Source organism: Lissotriton helveticus, chromosome 4_1 (genome assembly GCF_964261635.1).
Source record: "Lissotriton helveticus chromosome 4_1, aLisHel1.1, whole genome shotgun sequence".
In the NCBI taxonomy this organism is placed as follows: Eukaryota; Metazoa; Chordata; class Amphibia; order Caudata; family Salamandridae; genus Lissotriton; species Lissotriton helveticus.
Window position 1 is genome coordinate 1,553,857,792 of NC_136063.1, and position 27,271 is coordinate 1,553,885,062.

Below are 27,271 nucleotides of genomic sequence, written 5' to 3' on the forward strand. Positions count from 1 at the left end.
AAATACAGGAGGTAGAGGTAAAAAGATAGGGGGAAACCACGCCAAGGATGCCAGGTCTAACAATGAGAATTTTGCATTTTGGGACTCCCCTTGTTCTCAGTCCTCACTTGATGGATCCTCGCAAAACTTTCCAATAAGGTGGATGAATTTGATTTCTGAATAGTTTTGTGAGGATGAAATCATGACCAAATGAGGCCAAAGTTATTAGCAAATCCAAAAAGGCTCTTTCTATGTCAAAGCAGACCTAACTATAACTTTCTAGTGAGAACCCCGACTACCCTATTGAGTATTGTACTGGAGGAGGAGAATGAGATTTGGGGCATACCAAACCTGGGATCAGTTAAAAATGACTACAGAGCAACAGCTGTGTCCCTGCAGATTGCATCCTTGGCTGTAGGCAGGAGTGTGAGGGCTTGCAATGGAAGCACCCCTCCGACAAGAGCAGGAAAACCACCTTTAAATGTGGTAACTGCACAAGTGTCATTGATTACTGATGTCAGAATTTGGTCACTGGTTGATGATATGCTAATAGCTCTGAGGCCAGACAATGACCATAATCCCTTGCTGCTAAAAATGAGGGGCTCCAAATTGGGCAGACAGCCATCTGGCTGCCTGTCCAGGGTGGACGAACCCCTTGTAACCAACAATCGAAGAAGAGTGGCCTGGCCCAATGTACTTGCCAATTGTTCTGTATATTCTAGGATTTATGAATTATTTGTACTTTTTATTTCGAGGCTCTTAAGTAGTCCGGACTGCGAACAGCTAGGTGGATTAACCCCAATACTTCCCATACACAGTGATCCTTTTGAAGCACTCCAGGTAGTGTTCACAAAGGAAAATTCGGGTGGTAGACCAGCTAGTAAAAGAACTAATTGTTGCTTCAACCTGGAATGTAAATCCACCAAGAGTGCTCTCCAGCTAGTCATAAAGGCCCATAGTCAGCCAGGGGTTGTCCAAGCTTGCAACAAATATCGAATTACAATATCAAAAGCAAAAAGAGAATTTTCAGATAAGAACTGGCAGGAACTTGTATTAGCAGCTAATTGCAAAGATACTCGCCTGTTTTGGCACATCCTCGCAACGGGCAACTTGGATACTTCAAACACTCCTAGTTATCACATCCAGTCGGAGGTTTGGGTTGAGCCTTTAACCACACTATATTCTAAGAAAACTCAGATGATGATTGCATTCAAAGTGCACACACTAAACAATTTGTTTCAAATACTCTCCCCATTATGCCAATGACCAACACAGTATTGGTCTTTAGTTTGGATGAGACTGTATTAGCAATAAATAGACTTAAGGCAGGAAAGGCCCCTGGTCCGGATCAAATACCGGGTGATCTCTATAAATCTGAACCTAAGGTTTGGGTTCCATATATAAACCCCGTGACAAACTGCATATCGGCTGGAGGGGCTATCCTTTCAACATGGAGGGAAGTCGAGATAATCACTATACATAAGAAGGGTGACATTTCTGTCCCATCCAACTACAGACCAATCAATTTTATAGATAACTTGCGAAAACTGTGCCTGCCAAGTTCTGGATAAACTCCAGAGCTGGATGGACAAGAATAATGTGCTGTCCCCTATCAAGCGGGCTTTTGCTATTGTGACTAGGCTTTTAGATTTACTCTCCTGACTAGGAAGTATGTGCTATTGAGAAGACAAAAACTTGACATGGCATTTGTCGACTTAAGAGCTGCGTTTAACTTAGTGTCATGTCAATTGTTGTAGAAAGTAATGGTCGACCTTGGGGCCCCAATTGAACTGGTGACTCTGATATCCAGACTCCATGAGAAAAACTACGCCCAGATCAGATGGGGTACACAGGGTGAATTAACTGAAAAAATACCAATACAGCGTGGGGGGAGCCAGGGATGCGTGCTAGCCCCTACACTTTTTACTTTGTTTATCAATGATGTGGCCAGCAGCTTAATGGACTGCAGGAATGACTCTCCTACCTTGAATGGTACCAAGGGCATAAGACTGAGTGATACATTACGTTGGGAGCAACAACTGGAAAAAAATCTATTTAACTCTTGTCCACAGGTCAAAATCAATACTGAGACACTTTAAGCAGTCTTATACTCGATCACTGACTCCAGATCTTCAAGTGTATCGAGCAAAAGCTCAGAGTGGTGCTTTGGACGGAGCAGAGATATGGGGGTATATCAACATGAATAAATTGACGAGATCCGAAAATATCTTTGCCAGATCATTCATCTCAGTACGTATAACTACTCTCCAAATTCCACTTTTCTTTGACCTTGGGATTAAAAGAACCGATGATATGGCGTCACTGAAACCTTTATTGCACTGGCTGCGCTTGTTGACAGCGCCGTAGCTCTCTGATTATTGCAACTCCCTAAAGGAGGTCTTGAATATTAGTCGTGGCAAAAGCATCCTCTGGTTTAAGTATGTTGCGAGTTGGTTTACAACTTTTGGTATGACAGAACTTTGGGAAGGCAAATAGAGAGGATTGCATAAAGTTGAAGATCAGGTATTGGGCGGCCGTGGAAGAACGTTATGTCACCAGCCCAATGGCCAGCAAATGGCCAACTATCCTCACAGTTTTTATGTGTCAAGCTATGCCCTTCCTTTGAAACCTTCCTGGATCTAATCACGCCACTACTTGTAAAAAGTCTACATGTTAGATTTAGGTATGGTAACCTTCTACTATGGTTTTCTAGTGATTGGACTGCAAGACTATCTTTAGAAACCTGCCCTGCTTGCACTAAAACTTTGGAGATAGAAAAGCACATCCTTTTTTTCTGTACAAAATACCAAAAGAACCACAGGAGATGGATAGGACCGACCTGTTTAAACACTGGAATTAGGCAACATCCGGTTGCCTATAAAATCCTGAAAACCGACACTACAGGACCAATAGTTTACGCGGTCAGTCGTTTCCTATTCTCGCTCTGGATCAAACGGGAAAAGATTCTGCATATAGATGTTGCCGATTGTTAACACTGAAAATAAATCCTTATGATTTCAATTGATTTACTGGCTTAAACGCATTGTATGCTGTAAGCAAAAACCCATTTATAACTGTTACCCTAATGTTGTGTTCCTCAGTTGTATGCTGCTTACATGTTATTAGTTGATAAATGTCCTGATAATTCTTTTTAGAATTTTTAACTACGTAGTCTTTTATTGATTTTAGATATGTTTGATGACTTTTTCTTTTGTTCAACTACTTTTTATATATATATATATTACCTACTGGCGGTCGCCAGTAGGTAGTTATAATTAGGACCTAGCTACCATAGGAAATCTGCAACATTCTATTGGGAATACCTCTTGTGCCGGTTGAGGAATTTGCGTGTAATTTTCCAAAATTTTGGCCAGCTTCGCTCCGCTCCTTCCCTGAAAGTTTCGGGGGGATTCGTGAAGTGGGGGCTGAGAAAAAAGGGGGTCCCAAAACGTGTTTTCCCCATGTTACTTTCCATAGGACGTTCTGACAAGTCTACAACCTGAATCGGACCTTGGAGTCCTTCTCCTTGAAAGAGGCGGATGAGGCAGCTCAAGAACTTATGGATTCTGTCACCAATGCAGTTGAAAAGCTTGCCCCCGCCTCCCTCCGATATGTAGCTCGGCAGAAGCCTACTGCACCCTGGTTCTCCGAACACCTGAGACTTCTAAGGCAGGGGTGTAGGAGTAGCGAGAGAAGCTGGAGGAAATCGTGGGATCCGAAGGATCGGGAGGTTGATAAGTCCATTTTGCGGGAGTATAAACAGAGAGTGGTAATGGAAAAGCAAGAGTATTTCTCCAATCTTACAAGTTCCCTAACTTCATCTAGGGAACTTTTTTAAATTGCTGATTCATTATGCTCTCTTCAACTCCCTGATCCAGTGGTTAGTTCTCAGGATCTTTGTAATGACATCTCGGACTTCTTTCACAGCAAAATTTCGGACATTCATATCTCTCTAGAAGCCCAATGCCATTCGCTGGATAGGGATGTCCCTCCTGCCATAGCCAGTCTGGATATTTTGGGTGAAGGCCCTTCCGAACTATTCACGCAATTTCCATCACTGTCTTTGGAAGGACTGAACCTCCTACTTGACAAAACCAAATCCTCCTCCCCAATGGATCCCCTACCGCTTAAAAAACTTAAAGAGTGTAGAACCAGCATTCTTCCGCCTATGCTGGAAGTCATGAATATGGCCATTGTCCAGGGTTCTTTTCCACCAGTGTGGAAGAAGGCTATTGTGAAGCCTCTCCTTAAAAAACCGTCTTTGGATCCTGGCCTTCTTAAAAACTTCAGGCCTATCTCATTGCTCCCTGCCCCGGCAAAATTTTGGAAGCACACCTCAACACTCATCTTTCCACCTTTCTTGAGACCAGTGATTACCTAGATAACACGCAGCACGGATTCAGAAAACATCACGGTACTGAATCCGCTCTCACTGTTGTGGTAGACAACATTCGCCGCAAAGTAGATAGCGGCCAAACTACAGTACTGGTCCTATTGGATCTCACGGCCGCGTTCGATACCCTGTCTCCCGCCATCCTAACATCTCGGCTTAGGGAGGCAGGGGTCACTGGGCCGGCCCTGAGTCTTCTTAACTCCTTTCTCCATGGCAGAGAACAGAGAGTAATGCTTGGAAATTTCCTCTCCCCTGCCAAGTCACTGCAATGTGGGGTGCCACAGGGGTCGGCCTTGAGTCCGACCCTTTTCAATATCTATGTGGCCCCCCTTGCTAGACTAGTAAGATCGCAGGGGATGGAGGTGGTGTCTTACGCAGACGACACCCAGATCATGGTATCGCTGGCTCACTCCTCTGTCCGTACATCCGCCCTTAGCTTTAGGTCATGCATGCAGCATGTGGCAGATTGGATGATCATCAACTCCCTAAAGCTAAACGGCGACAAGACAGAGGTCTTGGTCTTCGGGAAAGATCAAGATGTTTGGTCGAGCGAGTGGTGGCCCTCATCTCTTGGCATCTGCCCCACTCCCTCTCAATCAGCCAGAAATCTCGGTGTTGTCTTTGACACCTCACTTTCTATGACGCTCCAAGTTAATAGGACCGTGGCCACGTGCTGGGGTGTTATTAGGATCCTAAATAGAATTCGTAATTATCTCTCCCTCCAGGCGCGCAAACAGATCGCAGTCGCTCTTGTTGGCTCCAGGCTTGATTATTGTAACTCTTTGTATGTGGAGCTCAACAAGGGCCTCATTCATGGACTGCAAATCATGCAGAATGCTGCAGCGCGCTTTGTTCTGGCCCTCCCTATGGCATCATCGGCCACGACTGCTAGGAGAGACCTTCACTGGCTCCCTGTCCAGTATAGAATCTCTTTTAAGATCCTATGTCTTACATACAGAGCACTTGCGGCTGACCCCGATGACGCACTCGGGACCCTGCTCATCCGCTATGTTCCAACAAGATGTCTTCGATCGGCCGGGCTACTGCAACTTGTAGTGCCCCGGCTAGACTGACCAGATGGGGAGCGAGAGCTTTTTCTGTCGCCGCTCCTCAGCTCTGGAACTCTCTTCCAATTGAGATTAAAACCTTACCCTCAATTGATTTGTTTAAAAAGGCCCTTAAAACTTGGTGCTTCATTAGAGCCTACGAATGAGAGAATGCTGTTTGATCCGGCGCGCTGTATTATTTGTAGTAGGCGCCTTGACGCCCATTGGGCAAAGTTTGCGCAGGACAAGATACATTTCATTCATTCATTCATTCAACTGCTGAACGGAATTACGCGAAACTTTGCAAAATTGTAGGGACTGGTACGCAGATGTGCCTTTGCTATATTTGGTGAAAATTGCTCCAGTGGTTTTTTTGAAAATTAACTTCAAAAACACATATATATCTATAGGCGCGCTCCGAGCGCTCACCGGTACGTGTACCGGGGAGCGCACCCGGCACGCTACGGGAGTGCGCGAGCGGAAAGCTGATTGGCTGTCGGATGTCTGTCAACATTCTAAACAGTCTGGAGAGTCCGCCATCTTGTGTCTCGGTAGAATCGAGACACAAGAGGTTAAAAAAAAGGGGAAATGATTAAAAGGGGGCAGGGTAGACACCCCCTGACCCCCTAGGTTTTTTGAGGGGGGCGTAGAAGGACCCTGAAGGGCCAAAAAACTTTTTTTTTTTTTTTTAAATGTTCGCGGGGTGAGCGCTGGGTGCGCTCCCAGGTGCGCTCTCCTGTACGCGCACCCTGAGCGCACCACGGGGAAAACAGTGCAAGAAAATGGAGTACAAAAATAATTTAGAGTGCTTAGAGGTAGGGTAGCTCTGAAAAGAGCTGTTGTGTTATGTGGGTGTTTTTAGTACCTACAAGTAGGTACCAATGCAGAGTCTCAAATTCAAGAGGAAGACTCTATTCCCCTCATCTGTAAAGTGTACTCCATCTCTCCTATAGATGCCTTGCATGTTGTAACGCAGGTTGTTGTGGTAAATGGAACCCATACCATAGTCTCTGAGGTAAGCAGAAACAGTTTTATTTACATGTGTCCTTGCTTTCTCAATCTGTGGACAAAATTGGTTGGACCAGTTCCATTTTTGCCTTTTTCATATATTAGAAAATACCAAGGCAGTTTTTGAAAAAAGTGACATCAATTGCCCAAAGATGTCCTTTAAAAGCATTTCCAGACCTACCCCAGTCAAAGTGCCTAGGTCATTTCCACCACAGTGCACAATTATAAGGTCAGGGTGTGGAAGATGCATAAAGGATTTTATCAATGGTATCAATTGGTGACTTCTTAATCCTCTCTGTCCAATCCACACAATGTCCACATTTGGTAAATCAAGATTGTAAATACCTCTGTTGCTTGCAAATTTTTCTCTCCAGAAGACATAGCTATGACCCACAAACCAGACTTTTGGCATCTTGAAGGTAGATGTGCTTGTATTCAGATGAGTTGTGGAAATGAAATGGCAGTTTCATTATGAAAAAATGGTTGAGATTCAGTGCACTTGAAAAATCAGAAATGATTGGTGCTTTCTTAAAATTCACCACTGAAAATTAGGGTGCATGCTTTTTTTTTAAATAAGTCATTTCAATGGTTGAGAAAAAGTAATTTAAAGAAACATTGCACTTGATTAGCTAGTACATTGAGAGGTCAAACACCCTTGCTGGATTTTTTTGCAACATTCTATGATGAACTTCTGAACTGTGTGCTGGGTTAGGTGGGACTTACCATGGTAACAGGGTGAATGAGGACTGGGGGGATGGGTGAATGTTATGTGAGTTTCAAAGTATTCAAATGTACAACCAATTAAAATGTTAGCCTTATTCTCTCCGTCCCCCTAGTCTCTCACTCCTCTTCTGGTATGCTCACTCCCTATAACACAGCCATACTTCCACACTCACCTTCTTTCAAACCTTCTCCTTTACTCCCCTTCCTCTCTCTTCCCTTCCTTCTCTCCTTCACTCTTTTCCCTTCCCTTACTCTGCTTACTCCACTTCAATAACTCTTTCTCTTACTTCCTCTGTCCTCTTAGTTCTACACTCCCCTTTCCTCATTCTCTCCCTGTTAGCCTCATTCTCTCCGTCCCCTTAGTCTCTCACTCCTCTTCTGTCACGCTCACTCTCTATAACTCAGCCATACTCCCACACTCACCTTCTTTCAAACCTTCTCCTTTACTTCCCTTCCTCTCTCTTCCCTTCCTTCGCTCCTTCACTCTTTTCCCTTAACTTACTCTGCTTATTCCACTTCACTAACTCTTTCTCTTACTCCCTCTGTCCTCTTAGTTCTACACTCCTTTTCCCTCATTCTCTCTCAGTTAGCCTTATTCTTTCCGTCCCCTTAGTCTCTCACTCCTCTTCTGTTACGCTCACTACCTATAACACAGCCATACTGCCACACTCACCTTCTTTCAAACCTTCTCCTTTACTTTCCTTCCTCTCTCTTCCCTTGTTTTGCTCCTTCACTCTTTTCCCTTCCCTTACTCTCCTTACTCCACTACTCTAACTCCTTCTCTTACTCCCTCTGTCCTTTTAGTTCTACACTCCTTTTCCCTCATTCTCTCTCTGTTAGCCTCATTCTCTCCGTCCCCTTAGACTCTCACTCCTCTTCTGTCACGCTCACTCCCTCTAACTCAGCCATACTCCCACACTCACCTTCTTTCAAACCTTCTCCTTTACTTCCCTTCCTCTCTCTTCCCTTCCTTCGCTCCTTCACTCTTTTCCCTTCCCTTACTCTGCTTACTCCACTTCACTAACTCTTTCTCTTACTTCCTCTGTCCTCTTAGTTCTACACTCCCCTTTCCTCATTCTCTCTCTGTTAGCCTCATTCTCTCCGTCCCCTTAGTCTCTCACTCCTCTTCTGTCACGCTCACTCTCTATAACTCAGCCATACTCCCACACTCACCTTCTTTCAAACCTTCTCCTTTACTTCCCTTCCTATCTCTTCCCTTCCTGCGCTCCTTCGCTCTTTTCCCTTATCTTACTCTGCTTATTCCACTTCACTAACTCTTTCTCTTACTCCCTCTGTCCTCTTAGTTCTACACTCCCCTTTCCTCATTCTCTCTCTGTTAGCCTCATTCTCTCGGTCCCCTTAGTCTCTCACTCCTCTTCTGTCATGCTTACTCCCTATAACTCAGCCACACTCCCTCACTTATCTTTGTTTCCTCTCTCATTCAGTCCTCTACTCTCACTTTTTCCTTCACTTCCTCTGTCTCATCACTCCCTTACACCCCTTGTCTCGCGCTCACTTGCCTTTGTCCACTCTCTATCACCACTCTTTCCTCAACATCACTGCTCTTCTCTTAGCTTTCCACACCCCCGTTCCCTTACTCCGTTTTCTTCACTTATCCTCATTCACCTTGTTCACTCCCCTTCTCCTCACTCATCTCCCACACTCACCTTCTTTCAGTCCCCCTAGTTCACTTCCCTTCCCCTCTCGTCCCTTTCTTTGCTCCCTCACTCATTTTCCTTTCCTCTCTCACTGCACTCCACTTCACTCACTCCTTTTGAATTTGTTAAGAATACAGCTCTTTTTGAAGATTTTGAGGTAGTTCTAAAAATAACAGTTTTTTTTCTTCTTTTTTAGTTTTTATTCTGAATAAAAACAAAAACAGGGTATGTCAAACTGCTCAACAGGAGCAAAAAAAAAGGGAAAAATTAGGGCTGGGGACGGCAGCAGTGGTTTTCCCTTGTACGTACAATGTTCATGATACTTTGTTCTCCGTAACAAAGTAGTTCATCACAGTCCTTACATTTTGTAGTGATGCCATCAAAAACAGGCTGAATGTTAGGAATCAACTGCTCAGGTCTCCCTCTCACGGATGATGTAGTTGGTCCTCCAGTAGATGTTGAGGCGCCATCCCTTGGGAGATTACGTGCCAGAGCCCTGACACTCTCCCGGGCATAGTCCTGGGGGTGCCTCCTCTGAACATGCCGAATCATCGTCGAGTTGCCAAAACTATACTTCCTTGTCGGGTCACCCCGTTAAAAGCACAGTTTGGCAAATTCTACACTCCACCTTTGGAGCATTCACCTTTTTTTACCTGCTGGTATAGTAAAAAACTTTCATATGAAGTGCTCCTTTACCCTGGGCTGAGGAGCCTCTTCCTGAATGAACTCATCCGAGTCCTCACTGCTACTGGGGGGTTTAGCAGCCATTCTTTTCACAAAAAGGTAGAACAGATAAGAACAAGTCATGCTGTCTCCAAAGTGAAAGAAGAAGTGAAGGAAATTATTGGGGTTTTTATTATTTGTAAAAAAAACTGTTAACAACCAATGAAAAGAGTTATTTTAAGGTCACATGACTTGATGCGCTTACGCTGCGCGCACCGGAGCGCTTCCGGGGGCGCTTACGCAGCACGAACGTAGGCGCTTCCGTGGGCGCTCACGCCGCGCGCCTAAATGACGTTTTGCTAGCTTTACTTAAATGCAAAATCATTTTAATTCGGAAAATCACAAATACTACTTTTATAAGTATGGTACTGAATGTCTTGCATTATTATTTAGTTTAAATACATATTTTTTTTTAACGCACGTGGTAATAGCGCACTCGCTGCGCTCTCGGGTGAGCTTACCGGTGCGCACACCCTGAGCGCTCCAGGACAAAATGATTAAAAAAAAAAATACATGAAAAATACATTGAAAAAATAATTAATAGTTATAAAAAACAGCCAATAAGAAAACACTTTAAAAATCGTAGGTTACAAACACGATATACAAAGGAATTCGCTTTTAAAAATTTGAATTTCACTGAAAAAAAATGTAGGTTTCACAATCGTTTTAGTTAGGAATTAGCATTTAAAAAACCTTTGAAATTCACTATAAAAACCATAGGTTTCAAATTTTTTATATTTAGGAATTAGCATTTAAAAATACCTTTGAAATTCACTGAAAAAACCATAGGTTTAACATTTGTCATAGTTAGGAACTAGCATTTAAAAAACCTTTGAAATTCACTGAAAAAACCATAGGTTTCACACCAGTTATCGTTAGCTAAACATTTTACTCATACAAAACCAATGAAATTCCCACGTTATAGTTAGTTGGACTCACTATAACTCGCGCGCCTGCAATCCACTGCAGATGATGTCACATATTACATCATTCATGACATGGTCAGTGACATCACTGATGACATCACTGATGACATCACTGATGACATCATCCAGTGTCTGTGTGTTTCTGTAAAGTTAAAATATGTTTAACATATTGAAGAATGAGTGTATGTATGAGTGTCTGGATAAAGGATTTAGTAGGTCCGTGTCTGACTGTATGAGTGGGTGATTAAATGTGTCTTACTGAATGCATGGGTTAGTGAATATATATAATGGCGATCAGAGATTGCACGTAATAAAGACATAAGCAAATTCATCTGCTTGGGTCCGTTTCGTCTGTCACATCCAGTGGATGGTGTGTGATCGAAGTTCCTTGTGAAATATATATATATATATATATATTACCTACTGGCGGTCGCCAGTAGGTATATATAGTTAGGATTGATTTCCATAGGGAAATCGCAATCTTCTATTGGGAATAACTTTTGTGCCGGTTGAGGAATCTGCCTGAATTTTTCAGCAACTTTGCCTCGCGGCGCTCCGGTCCTTACCTGAAAGTTTGGGGGGGATTCGTCAAGCGCGGGCCAGGATAAAAGGGGGGTCCCAAAACGTGTTTTCCCCATGTTAATTTCCATAGGGCGGTCGGTCGCACTTTTAGCTCGAACGGCTGAATGGATTTTCACCAAACTTGGCAAAATTGTAGGGACTGGTAGCCCGATGTGCCTTTGCTATGTCTCAAGATATGTGCTCCAGTGGATTTTGAGTAATTTAGGTTAAAAAAAATGTATATATCTATGGCAGCTTACCGGTGAGCTTACCCGTACGCTTACGGTACGCGCACGTATGCGTACCGTACGCGTACCTCTAGTGCGCGAGCTGCATTCTGATTGGCTGCCAATGTCTGTCAACACTCCAAAACAGAAACTGTTGGCAACCATCTTGTGCCTCGGTAGACTGAGGCACAGGAAAGCAGAAAAACAAACGTGTAGAACTCAAAAAGGGGGCAGGGTAGAAGCATCCTGACCCCCTAGGCCTGGTCAGGGGGTCCCACAAGGGCCCCCAAGGCCCAAAAAAAAAAAAAGAAAAATTCAAAAAATCGCAGGGTACGCTTACGGAACACCTCCACACACACAAACACCCCACACACCCACACCCACACCTTACACCCCCACACCCCCACCTACACCCACACACCCCACACCCCCCCACCCACACACACCTCACCCCCCCACACACACACAGACCTTACAGACACACCCCACACATCCCCCACACACACCTCACTCCTTCCCCACACACACACACCTCTGACACACACCTCACACACACACACACACACCACACACACCTCACACACACACACACACACACACACTCCTCTCACACCCCCACACACCCCCATACACACACCCACACACACACCCTACACACACACCCACACATCCTACACACACCCCACACACATACCCCCCACACACACCCCCACACCCCCCACACACACACACACTCATTTCTTTTTTTGAGGGGGTGCCCCACACACATACCCCGACACACACACACCCCACACCCACCCCCCACACTCACACCCCACCATACCTCATACACCCACACCTCCACCCACACCCAAACACCCCACACACCCACACCCACACCCACATACCCCATACACCCCCACCCACACACACCTCACTCCCCCCACACACACACACCTCACATACACACCCCACACATCCCCCACACACACCTCACCTCCCCCCACACACACACACCTCTGACACCCCCCCCCACACACACACACATACACACACCCCACACACACACCTCACACACACACACACCCACACCCACACACACATTCCTCACCCCCACACACACCCACACACACACACACCCACACACACACCCCCCACACACACACACACACACATCCTACACACACACACCCCACACACATACCCCCCCACACACACACCCCACCCCCCCACACACACACACCACTCACACACATACACTCATTCTTTTTTTTTTTGAGGGGGTGCGCGCCCCGGTACACGTATTGGTACATGTACCGGTACGTGTACCCTGGAGAAAAAAAGGAAAGACAGAGTTTTTTTTAAAATGTAGCATTTTTATATAAATTGGAGGTAGTTCTGAAAAGAACTGTTTTTTCATTCTTATTGTTGTTTTATATTTTTTTTATTGTTTTTTTGTACCCCGCGACTTTAAAAAAAAATATATATATTATTTTTTTTGCCTTGGGGGTCCTTGTGGGACCCCCTGAGCAGGCCTAGGGGGTCAGGGTGTTTCTACTCTGGTCCCTTTGCGAGTTTCACACCTTTGTTTCACTGCTTTCTTGTGCCTTGGTTCGAACAAGGCACAAGATGGCTGCCAGGGACACCCAGTATGCAAGGGGAATTAGTTCCCCCTCTTCAAACATGCACGGGGGCTGCGTTGCACAGAGGTGTAAAAAAGGGTGTGGCCTCATTACACCTCTATGCAATGCAGCCATCTGGCGTATACTGGAGGCTCCTGGTGGGCTAGTTGGCCCCCAGGGACCCCCATTATGCAAGGGGAACTAATTCCCCCTCTGCAAACGCGCCAGGCGGCTGCGTTGCAGAGAGGTGTAACAAGGGGCATAGCCTCATTACACCTCTGCAATGCAGCCCCCTGGCGCATACTGGAGGTTTCAGGTGGGCTAGTTGGACCCCAGGGGCCCCTAGTATGCAGGGGGAATGAGTTCCCCCTCTTCAAACATGCACGGGGGCTGCGTTGCAGAGAGGTGTAAAAAGGGCCGTGGCTTAATTACACCTCTCTGCAATGCAGTCCCCTGGTGCATACTGGAGATTCCTGGTGGGCTTTCAGGTCTCATATAGTTAGGAATTAGCATTAAAAAAAACTTTGAAATTCTCTGAAAAAACATAGGTTTCAGGCCTTATATAGTTAGGAATTAGCATTTAAAAAACCTTTGAAATTCACTGAAAAAACCATAGGTTTCAGGCCTTATATAGTTAGGAATTACCATTTAAAAAACCTTGCAAATTCAATTAAGAAACCATAGGTTTCAGGCCTTATATAGTTAGGAATTAGCATTTAAAAAACCTTGCAAATTCACTGAAAAAAACATAGGTTTCAGGCCTTATATAGTTAGGAATTAGGCACAAGAAAGCAGAAAAACAAACGTGTAGAACACAAAAAGGGGGCAGGGTAGAAACACCATGACCCCCTAGGGCTGCTCAGGTGGTCCCACTAGGATATTAATATATTTAAACGTTATCCGCTAATAGAATTAGCATTTAAAAAACCTTTGAAATTCACTGAAAAAACCATAGGTTTCAAGCCTTATATAGTGCATACTGGAGATTCCTGGTAGGCTTTCAGGTCTCATATAGTTAGGAATTAGCATTAAAAAAAACTTTGAAATTCTCTGAAAAAAACATAGGTTTCAGGCCTTATATAGTTAGGAATTAGCATTTAAAAAACCTTTGAAATTCACTGAAAAAACCATAGGTTTCAGGCCTTATATAGTTAGGAATTAGCATTTAAAAAAACCTTGCAAATTCACTGAAAAAACCATAGGTTTCAGACCTTATATAGTTAGGAATTAGCATTTAAAAAACCTTGCAAATTCAATAAAAAAACCATAGGTTTCAGGCCTTATATAGTTAGGAATTAGCATTTAAAAAACCTTGCAAATTCACTGAAAAAAACATAGGTTTCAGGCCTTATATAGTTAGGAATTAGGCACAAGAAAGCAGAAAAACAAACGTGTAGAACACAAAAAGGGGGCAGGGTAGAAACACCATGACCCCCTAGGGCTGCTCAGGTGGTCCCACTAGGATATTAATATATTTAAACTTTATCCGCTAATAGAATTAGCATTTAAAAAAACTTTGAAATTCACTGAAAAAACCATAGGTTTCAGACCCTATATAGTTAGGAATTAGCATTTTAAAAAACCTTTGAAATTCACTGAAAAACCCATAGGTTTCAGGCCTTATATAGTTAGGAATTAGCATTTAAAAAAACCTTTGAAATTCACTGAAAAAAACATACGTTTCAGGAGTTATATAGTTAGGAATTAGCTTTTACAAAACCTTTGAAATTCACTCAAAAAACTATAAGTTTTAGTGGTGTTATAGTTAGCTGGACATTTTACTCATACAAAACCATTGAAATTGCTCCTATATAGTTAGTTGTACTAAGTATATATCGCGCACCCGCAATCCACTGCTGATGATGTCACATATTAGATCATTCATGACATGGTCAGTGACATCACTGATGACATCTCAAATGACATCATCCACGTGACAATCACATACACCTTTTCATACACTATTACAACTTTTCATCACTCTTTGTAAAATACAGAGTATCATATTTAAATCCATTGTCACAGCAATACAAGTATCTAAAAATCCACTCAGTGATTCATACATGTATACACACATCTAATCCCTTACCTATGGATTCACTCATACATGCTGTCAATGAACAATAGAACACTATCAAAAATACTTATACATCTATATCGACATTAAACAACAGCACGCATCCTATTCACATATGAAGTCATCCTACTCACTTATGCAAACAATGGATCATACTTACATATTTACTTAGCAAAACACTTATACAAACACCACTTCTTCTATTCATTTAGATAGTAAGTCATACTTAGTGAATTATAAAATCATTATTACAAGTATACAGTTATCCATACAGTCACTCACACAATCATTGTGTCTTATGTATACTTATTTATGTACAACAACTGACACATACACTGCCTTTTATTTTTCTAGTTTGTTGGACCTGTACCTTTGAGAAATATATTTGCTCATCACCACACCCATAAAGAGATTCCCTCACCCAAACTGTTAGAACATGTAGTTTTAACTTCATATATCTACTGAATAAACTATTCACACATCTTTGGACAGTCACACACCCTCCACCAAACCACACACACTTTCACACTCTCCTACAAATGCTCAGTTAACTAATCAATAACTAATATAGACTTTCACATAGCTAGTAACCAACTGTAGAATCAGTTTACACAACAACTGACAAAGTGATACAGATATTCACACAGTTTAGTCACTATCCACTATATTTAGTGAGACATTATAAATTGGTCAAGTAAACAGTCAATTATACTGCTACTAAATCCTCCATCCAAATATTTATGTATATATCCACTCATTCTTCAATGCAAATTGCTATATATTTATATAATGCATATTTAAATAACGAAGCAAACCACATTCACTGGATGATGTCATCAGTGATGTCATCAGTGATGTCATGTGAGATGTCATCAGTGATGTCACTGACCATGTCATGAATGATCTAATATGTGACATCATCAGCAGTGGATTGCGGGTGCGCAATATATACTTAGTACAACTAACTATATAGGAGCAATTTCAATGGTTTTGTATGAGTAAAATGTCCAGCTAACTATAACACCACTAAAACTTATAGTTTTTTGAGTGAATTTCAAAGGTTTTGTAAAAGCTAATTCCTTACTATATAACTCCTGAAACCTATGGTTTTTTCAGTGAATATATATATATATATATATATATATATTACCTACTGGCGGTCGCCAGTAGGTATATATAGTTAGGATTTTTTCTCTATGGGTTTTTTGAAAATTCTATGTCTAATAACTTTGGCGTTTGTGGACGGAATTGGCTGAAATTTTCAGGAAAATGGCACATTTTGTTTCTGAGCAGCCCCTGAAAATTGGGGGGGGGTTCGTCCAGGGGGGGTCGAGAAAAAAGGGGGGTTTTCCATAGGGCGGTTGGCCTCACTTTTAGCCCGAACGGCTGAATGGATTTGCACGAAACTTGGCAAAATTGTAGGGACTGGTAGCCCGATGTGCCTTTTGTAGGTCTCAATATATGTGCTACAGTGGATTTTGAGAAATTAACGTTTAAAAAAAGATATATATCTGTAACAGCGGACCGGGCAGCGCTCCAGGACGCGTACTTTTCGCGCAACGGAGCTTTGTGAAGCGAAGCTGATTGGTTCTCCGGCGTCTGTCAACATTCCAAACAGTCCGTAGCGGCCGCCATCTTGTCTCTCGGTAGGATCGAGAGACAAGAGGAGGCCAAAGCGAAGGGGCAAATGACCATAAGGGGGAATAGTAGATCCTCGCTGACCCCCTAGGTTTGATGTGGAGGTTTTAAAAGGGCCCCGCGGGGCAAAAAAAAAAAATAATAATAATAATCGAACGGCTGAATGGATTTGCACGAAACTTGGCAAAATTGTAGGGACTGGTAGCCCGATGTGCCTTTGCTAGGTCTCAATATATGTGCTTCAGTGGATTTTGAGAAATTAACGTTCAAAAAAAGATATATATCTGTAACAGCGCACCGCTTCGCGTACTTTTCGCGTTACGGAGCTTTGCGAAGCGAAGCTGATTGGCTCTCCGGTGTCTGTAAACATTCCAAACAGTACGTAGCGGCCGCCATCTTGTCTCTCGGTAGGATCGAGAGACAAGAGGAGGCCAAAGCGAAGGGGCAAATGACCATAAGGGGGCATAGTAGATCCTCGCTGACCCCCTAGGTTTGATGTGGAGGTTTTAAAAGGGCCCCGCGGGGCAAAAAAAAAAATAATAATAATAATCGAACGGCTGAATGGATTTGCACGAAACTTGGTAAAATATTAGGGACTGGTAGCCCGATGTGCCTTTGCTAGGTCTCAATATATGTGCTTCAGTGCATTTTGAGAAATTAACGTTCAAAAACAAGATATATATCTGTAACAGCGCTCCGCTTCGCGGAGATAAAATTATATCTGTATTACCTAGCTGTTGCTAACACCAGTTAGCGACGGCTAGTAGGAGATAGCGACCATCTTGGGCCCCACTTTGCATGTGAGTGATATTTATCACTAATGACATGCAAAGTGGGCATGCCAAGATGTTAGCGACTGGAAACAGTCGCTAACATCGCTATCTCCTATTATCAACTTTTGGAAATATTCGAGATAAGCGCGAATATCTCCAAAAAGTAACAGCTGCCCTGAGCAGTTCTAGCCATGTTATCCAATGGGAGGTGGATAACATGGCTAAGAGCATTAGCTCGGTAATGCATGAATATCGCTGAGTTTTCAGCGATATTAATGCATTGCGGTCGTTTTTTATCGTATTTGCGATAAACCTTGATAATAGCAAGGTTTATCTGCGATAATTTCTGACGGTAAAAAAATCTTTGCAATGCATCGTTAGGGATAAATATCGCTTAACTTTGGTAATATGCCCCAACGTCTGTTAACGTTCGATTCGAAGGAAATCAGGAAGTGTTGAAAAACATTGTCTGCGCCATCTTGTCTTTTTTCAAATGCCACACTTTTGTCGTGCACGGCAGCCATTTTAGATGCCTTGACCAGACCCACTCTGTGCACGCTGTCGATCCTTAGCATGGCTCCCCACCCTCGCAAGCATCTCACCCAGGCAGTGGTCACCCCCGCTCTCTGTCTTATGCATGGGTAATAAACCTCCCCCCATCTGCGCTGCTCTTCCCTGAGAATCACACCCTGTGCCCGCCCGACACCTCCCTTTCGCCCTATTCACTACCGCACCCTCTGACACTCCTTTTCCTCTGTGTCCGATTGTCCAGGTCGGTCCTAGGCTATCAGCTAGCCCTGCAGATGTAGTTTATGGCCACAGCTGTAAAGAATCACCCCTCTTCAAAGGAGTTATAGTAGATCAAGGCCCACACTCGATGAGATCCGTCACAGCAGAAGCGTTGCTATTATCTGAAAACCATCCTGTATTGTGATTGGGGAGGGGACCGAGCGTGAAGCGGAAGATTCCAGGGATGACTCTTTGTACATCAAAGTTTTTACAATTATGTGTCACATTAAAAATATATAGCACTCCGACAAAGTAGTAAGATTATAAAACTTTAATAATTTATAAATATATACAAGAAAACAAAAATAGTAATAACATATAAACATTTTTAGGGAAAAACAACGAAGTAGCGGTCGGCTGTGCGAATAGTCCCAACGCAGCACAACGTCCAGATTTCCGGCGTGGGGCGTCGCGGGGGGTGGGTCATCAGTAGCAAACTGTTGTGCGAATAGTTCCAAGGCAGCAGAACGCGCCGAAATCTAGATGACACGAAAGTGATGTCTAGTAAGTTGCCACCCAGCAAATAACGGCGTGGGGCGTCGCGGGGGGTGGGTCATCAGTAGCAAACTGTTGTGCGAATAGTTCCAAGGCAGCAGAACGATGGCACCAAGGTGATGTCCAGTAAGTTGCCGCACTGGTTTTGGTATCCTACAATGCTGCTCCGAATAACGGCGTGGGGCGCCCCGGGGGAGGCGGCGTGAACGGGCCTCTCCAGGTGGAGTGTCATCTGTTGTAGTGGGGCGCCCCTTTACCGTTTCAGTTGCCATTCCGTCCGTTTTTGGTCCACTGTGTCAAAAGCCACAATTCAGCTGAGTTGCGCCCACTCTTGCGGTGCAGCGATAGGCGGCTGTCACAGGACTCTCAAAATGGCGGCAGGCTCTTTCCTTTTTGGGCCTGGTCCACTGAAATGGCCCTGGGACACCTTGGAAATCGGACGCTTGTCTGCTAGGTCTTGGACCCCATTCTCGAAAGCGTCCCCTCCGCCTTGAGAATTCATCAAAAGTTTTGGGGGCCCCGACTCCTGCAGGCTTCTGGTGGGGAGCGGCTGCCATGATTGCTCGCGGAATGACCACGACGGAGCTACGAGATGGTGGTGCTCTCATGCTGACGCCAGTTTAGTCTGAAACATCCAGAAACAAGGTGGGGCTTTCATCGTTTGGGAAAAAAAAAAAGTTTTCATCCAATGAAAAGTGTTGTTTTTAGGTCATATGATCAAGCCTTCCATCATTAGGAAACCAAAAGTAAAATGAACCAATGAAAAGTTTTATAAACAAGTCACATGACCTGTTATGCGGCATAGGGTATAAAATGCGGAGAAAATACGTTGGCACGTGAGGCGGCGTCAGTAGCGGACCGATGTGCGAATAGGCCGAAGGCAATACAACGCGCCAAGATCCGGATGGCACCGAGGTGGTGTCCAGCAAGTTGCAGCACTGGTGTGGCCATCCTACAATGCTGAAAGTCAGCGTGGGGCGCCCCGTTGGCCTGTGAGTTTGCGTCAGTAGCGGACCGATGTGCGAATAGGCCGAAGGCAGCACAACGCGCAAAGATCCGGATGGCACCGAGGTGGTGTCTAGTAAGTTGCCGCACTGGTGTGGCCATCCAACAATGCTGAAAGTCGGCGTGGGGCGCCCCGTTGGCCTGTGAGATGGCGTCAGTAGCGGACCGATGTGCGAATAGGCCGAAGGCAGCACAACGCGCCAAGATCCGGATGGCACCGAGGTGGTGTCTAGTAAGGTGCACTGGTGTGGCCATCCTACAATGCTGAAAGTCGGCGTGGGGCGCCCCGTTGGCCTGTGAGTTTGCGTCAGTAGCGGACCGATGTGCGAATAGGCCGAAGGCAGCACAACGCGCCAAGATCCGGATGGCACCGAGGTGGTGTCTAGTAAGTTGTCGCACTTCTGTGGCCATCCTACAATGTTGAAAGTCGGCGTGGGGCGCCCCGTTGGCCTGTGAGATGGCGTCAGTAGCGGACCGATGTGCGAATGGGGCCAAAGGCAACGCAACAATATTTTCTGACTGACACCACAAGGCGCTGAGATGCCAAGATCCGGATGGCACCGAGGTGATGTCTAAGTTGCGGACTGATGTGCGAATGGGGCCAAAGGCAGCGTAACAATATTTTTTGTATGGAAGATACCACTAGGCGTTGAGATGCCAAGATTCGGATGGCACCGAGGTGATGTCTAGCAAGTTGCTGTACTGGTGTGGTCATCCTACAATGCTGAAACTCGGCGTGGGTCGCCCCATTAGCCTGTGAGATGGCGTCAGTAGCGGACCGATGTGCGAATAGGCCGAAGGCAGCACAACGCGCCAAGATCCGGATGTCACCGTGGTGGTTTCATAGTTGAGAGGCACTTCATCTGCAGTGGGGCGCCGAGATCCGGATGGCACCCAGGTGATGTCTAGCAAGTTGCTGTACTGGTGTGGTCATTCTACAATGCTGAAAGCCGGCGTGGGGCGCCCCATTAGCCTGTGAGATGGCGTCAGTAGCGGACTGATGTGCGAATGGGGCCAAAGGCAGCGCAACAATATTTTCTGAAGAGAAGACACCAAAAGGTGCTGACATTCCAAGATCCGGATGGCACCGAGGTGGTGTCTAGCAAGCTATGCAGTTGAGTTGTGTGCGCACTTGCGGCGAATAGGTCGAAGGCAGCATAACAATGTTTTTTGAATAGAAGACACCACAAGGCGTTGAGATTCGGTTACCACCGAGGTGATGTCTAGCAAGTTGCCGCACTGGTGTGGCCATCCTACAATACTGCTCCGAATAACGGCGTGGGGTGCCCGAAGGGGGGGGGAGCCGGCGTGAATGGGCCTTCCTAGGTGGAGGCTCGTCTGCTGTAGTGGGGCGCCCCTTTACCGTTTCAGTTGCCATTCAGCTGAGTTTCGGCTGCTCTTGATGCTACAGCGACAGGCGGCTGCAAGAGGACTCTCAAAATGGCGGCCTGTTCTTTGGATTAGGGCCTGGTCCACTAAAATGGCCCTGGGACACCTTAGAACTCGGACGCTCGATTTTTTTTTCCTTTCCTGTACATGCAAAAAAAGGTAAATGCCCGGTACGTTACACGCTTCATCTGCCACGATGAACTCTCCAGAGGAACCGAAAAAAAATATAGTTGTGGTAACTATACCATGCATCGTCATATGGAGAGGTGGCACCAATTAATTATAGTGCTGCATAAAAGAGAGATTTGGAGGAGAACCCCTGACCTGCTAGTACATTCATCAAAGAAGTGGCACTGAGAGCTTCAGAGGCAAGGGAAACGGTCCCAAATATTTAGAAGAACTTTGGAAAGATTAAAATGACATGTTTAGATTGTGGCAAATTAATTTCATGTGGACAGATGAGTGTTACTCTAATAAATACAGCATATGAACATCATCATAGTCGATGGTTGGTAGAGACATTTTGACTATATCCTGGACCTGCCCGTCCTCGCCCAAAATGGCGCCGGAATAAATGGGACTCGTAACTCCTTGTTGTGTACTGGTTGCAGAACCTTGAAATCACGAGATACGTATGCAGTTTTGAAGCACATGGCGGGCGGGGACGAGAATTGATTGAATATTTCGACATCCCTATTGATATTAAGTTCTGATGTGTTATTGATTACTGTACTGTTGAAAGTTCGAATTAACGTCACCCATGGTACTTGCCCGCAAATGTATATCTAGATAATTTTATTGTAACTGGCCCTGTCGTATTTTAATTATAAAATGTACGTCCACCGATTCCGTAACTGTTAGACACCTTAGTTCTTGCAACCTAATGGCCCGCCCGTTACGTTCCTCTACAGTGTAAATGTCTATTCATCATATACGATTACAGTTTGCTCTGTGGCAGGCCCACGTGGTTATAGGCTCGTATTTGTATAATGAAATTTTCACAATAAAGGTTTTTAAAAGAGAACATGGTAGTAGTATATACATTGGTAAAGTTTTTAATAATAGTGACTGTTTTAGAATCATTAAAAGGCAAGTGAAATAAAGCAGACCAATTACATGAAGGGTAAAAGGTATAATACGAAGGAACGCAGTAAAGATAAATGGTCAAGGGCTGTTGTGTTTTCTATTCCTGCAACATAAAGTGATCGATAAGAATCTCATATTCAGGCGTATCGGCGACTAAGACAGCAGGTCGACCCTCTTTTGCTCAACGGCTCCGTCATGGGACGAAGAAACGCTCTTTTTCTCGAAAAAAGAATATATTTTACTTGCAGGACAGTTGTAAAATTTCCGGGAAAGTACATTAGCCTGGAACATTATAACATATATTTAAGAAAAAATAATGTTCGGAAGTAATGAAAAGCGTAATTTTTAGGTCATATGACCAAGCCTTTCATCATTACAATAAGAAAAGTAAAATGAACCAATGAAAAGTTTTATTAACAAGTCACATGACTTGTTATGCTTACGTTACGCGCTGCGCGCCCCGGATGACTTCCGGATGCGCTAACGCGGCGCGTCATATGACGCATTACGCGACAACGCAGGTACAGAATATAGTCAAAATGTCTCCACCAACCAGCGGTCGGAACACAACCCCTTTCAGCAGGCTAAATAGTTCTGTTAAATGACAACAGAAGGGACAGGCAACAAGAACCATCAGTCAAAGAGGGGAGGGCTAGTTCTTCTCTACCGGGTTACATTGGGGCGCTACCGGAACTGATCGAATTGGTAGTCTACAGTGTTTCTTGATGTTTCAGACTGAAGCTGGGGTTAGCATGAGAGCAGCACCATTTCGTAGCTCCGTCGTGGTCATTCCGCAACCAATCATGGCAGCCGTTCTTTATCGTTATTTTGGGCGGGGTGGGTGGCGGAGCCGAGCTGTTTTGCAGCCATCATTGTGTGGAGTTCAGTTCATCTCACTAGTTTTGTATTTGTCATGAGGGGTTGTTCCTAATGTTTCTATTTTAGCGAGGTCAAAAAGAGATCCCATTAGTGGCCTACTGATTTTGCTCGATTCCTTTTCTTTTTTTTTACACGATTTTTCGTTATCTGCAAAGACTAAACAGAGTATTGCGACTCTGTGTTTGTTTGTAAATAGAGAATGAACCAAAGAGAACTAATTCTAAAACAGTAAATACTTGGATAACAATCAATCAAATGGAGAGAGAAGCAGGCACGACGGATTACAACGGGGGCAAAGGCCTGCGTTAACTACCTTTCACTATCTGCAAAGAGAGAGTACTCCTAATAGAAATGAGGGGGGGGGGCACCATTCAAAGCAGATCAGTGTGCATAAACACGAAAAAATTTTCACTTACCACGTACTTGACATTCGACAGCTTATGATATTTGCTATTAAAAAACCATTGAAATTCACTGAAAAAACCATAGGTTATAGACCATATATAGTTAGGAATTAGCATTTACAAAACCTTGAAAATTCACTGAAAAAACCATAGGTTATAGACCATATATAGTTAGGAATTAGCATTTAAAAAACCTTATTTTACTCACACAAAACCATTGAAATTCCATATATAGTTAGTTGCACTAACTATATATCGCGCACCCGCAATCCACTGCTGATCATGTCACATATTACATCATTCATGACATGGTCAGTGACATCACTGATGACATCACTGATGACATCTCAAATGACATCACTGATGACATCACTGATGACATCTCATTTGACATCATTCTTGTGCTAATACGATAAACCTCTTCAGACTCTAATATAACCTTAGATACACTCAGTGTATACAGACACTCACACACTGCCACTCATCCATGGAGTTACTCACACACCCAGTCAGTCATGCAAAGAAACAATCTCACCTCCATTTCTTCAACTATACAGTTAAACACACCTTACTTATTGAAACATATACTAACACATATTTACTCTCTTATACAATCCCTGATACAAGTTCACAATGATCGATACAACCACTCACTCATTCAGTGGCTCTCATGCACAGTTATTTATATATGCCAACTCTCACATGTACTGTGTTTTACATATGTACTTACTATGACATGTAGCATTGAGATATCCATTCACTCATCAATACACTCATGCACACAGTCAACTGCCCATGTAGCTGTTTCCACATGCACTCTTGAACTCATACACCTAGTGAATAAACTGCTCACACATCTATGCATAGAGTCACACACCTTCCAGCCACCCCCACACAAACTCAATCTCCCATAGAAATACTTAGGCAACCAATTAATAACACATATAGCCTCTCGTATAGCTAATGATCAACACATGCAGCAGTTTACAGAACAACAGACATAATGATGCACAAATTAAGACAGTTTAGTCCCTAACCCATGCATTCAGTGAGACACATTTAATCACTCACTCATACAGTCAGTCACGCACCTACTAAATCCTTCATCCAGACACTTATACATCCACTCATTCTTCAATATGTAAGACATATTTTAACTTTACAGAAACATACAGTCACTGGATGTTGTCATCAGTGATGTCATCAGTGATGTCATTTGAGATGTCATCAGTGATGTCATCAGTGATGTCACTGACCATGTCATGAATGATGTAATATGTGACATGATCAGCAGTGGATTGCGGGTGCGCGATATATAGTTAGTGCAACTAACTATATATGGAATTTCAATGGTTTTGTGTGAGTAAAATAAGGTTTTTTAAATGCTAATTCCTAACTATATATGGTCTATAACCTATGGTTTTTTCAGTGAATATATATATATATATATATATATATATATATATATATATATATATATATATATATAGTTAGGACCTATTACCCATAGGAAATCCGAAACATTCTATTTGGAATAACTTTGGCGCCGGTTGACGAATGTTTGTGAAATTTTCCAAAATTTTGGCCAGCTTCGGTCCGCTCCTATCCTTATAGTCTTGGGATGATTTGTCAAGCGGGGGCTGAGAAAAAAGGGGACCCCAAAATGTGTTTTCCCCATGCAATTTCCCATAGGACCTTTAGCCACAGCTACAGCCCGAACTGCTGAACAGGATTACACCAAATTTGGCAAAGAGGTAGTCTTTGGTTCAGAGTTGTGCCTTTTGCTTATTTGGTGTAAATCCGTTCAGTAGTTCCTGGGAAAATTTCAGTTAAAACCATTTATATATCAATGGGCACGGTGGATCCGTGCACCCTGCGTGCACGGTGAACGCACCATAAGCGCACCCTCCCGTTCACGCGCTGTATGCTAATTGGCTGTCAAATGGTTGTCAATATTTGAAACTAGAAACTGTTGGCAGCCATTTTATGTAGAAGCGAAGCTGAAGAAGTCTGTGAAATATGTGTGCAAAACGGGAAAACGGGAAAAGGGTGCAGGGTAGACATACTATGACCCCCTAGGCCTGCTCAGGGGGTCCCAGAAGGAACCTTGAGGCCCCAAATAAAAATATATTTTTTTAAATCACGTGATGTGCATAGGATCCCCGCATTTTGCTGCTGAAAAAAAACCCAAAGCTTTAAAGGGTATTAGACCCCGGGGGGGGCAAATCCAGGGGCATTTGAAAAAAATTCCCCTCACACTGCTCAGGGACCGCTACCCCCCCGGGGCTTGTTTAAAATGGGTGGGGGTTCTTAGGCCCCCCCATCCCCGGGGAACGCCACCCCCCATGGCTTCAAAACATGAATTGAGGGGGGCTCTGAGGCCCCTCCAGCCCCCGGGACTTTCACCCCCGGGGCTTTTTGAAAGTATTAGAGGGGGCCGTGTGGGCCCCCTCCTGGAGCCCAAGATGACCCTGGGACCACCACCCCCCAGGGCCAGCTCCTGCAGTGTCCGGGGGAGCCCCCCCTGGTACACTGCCATTTGCAATGACAGGGCGGGAGCCTCGCGGCTCCCACCCAGTCATTGCAAACTGCTTTACTATTTGGAAGAGAGAGCAGGAAACCTGCTCTCTCTTCCAAATAGGAAAGCAGATTGCTTTTCCTCAGAGGGAGCAGCATGTTAGCTGCTCTCCCTGAGGAAAAGCAATGTCGGCTCCCGAAGGATGCGGGGAGCCGGTCGGGACCATGGGGGCATTGGGGCTCCCTTCATGGTCCCCAATGTTTTTTATAAGCCCGGGGGCATGGGGTCCCCGGAGATATTAAAAATTTGTTATAGGGGCTATTTTATTTTTTACTGTAAAATTAGGATTTGTGCACCCAGCGCGGCGCTCAGTGCGGGCCCTGGTGTGCTTGCGTTGGATGCATGACTTCTAACCCATAGGGTGCGCGACTCCAGTGCGTGTGGTGCACGACTTGCACGCGTTGGCTGCACAACTTTGGCGGGTTGGGTGCACGACTCGAAGCCAAAAAACAAAGAATATTTTTCAGATATACATCAAGCTTATGTGTTTAGTTGTTAGGTGGCTCTAAAAAGAGCCCTTGTGTTTATTGAGAGATTTTAGTACCTACAAGTAAGTACCGATGCAGAGACTAAAGTTCAAGAGGAAGACTGTTCCCTTCATCTGTAAAATGTATACCATCTCTACTATAGATGCCATGCATATTGAAATGCAGATTGTTGTGGTATTTGGACCCCATTCTATAGTCTCGGTGAAAAGCAGAAACAGATTTATTCTCATGTTTCCTAGCTTTCTCAATCTGTGGACAAAATTGATTGGACCAGTTCCATTTCTGCCTTTGGCATTTGTTAGAATAGACAGAGGCAGTTTGGTGGAAAAGTGACATCAATTCTCTAAAGGTGTCCTTCATAAGCATTTCCAGACCTACCCCAGTCAAAGGGCCTAGGTCATTGCTACCACAGTGCACAATTATGAGGTCAGGGTGTTGGAGATGCAAAAAGGATTTCACCAATGGCATCAATTGGTGCCACTTTTACCCTCTCTGTCCAATCCATGTAAAGTCTACATTTAGTGCACCTAGGCCTTAGTGTTCTGCATACCTTTGGCTCCGGAAAATATAGCTGTGTCCCACAATCCACACTCTAAGCATCTTGAAGGGAGGTCTGGATGCACTCAGATGGTCTCTGTAAATGAAGTGGCAGTTCGAAAACTAAGAATTTTCTAAAATGGTGGATAAGATACAGTGTTGAAAAAAGAAAATAAATGATTGGTTGTTTGACAACATTCTACACTGAAAACTAGGGTGCATGTTTCTGTTTTTTAAAAGAATGATTCTTATTGGTTAACAAAAACTGAAAGAAAGGAACCTAACATA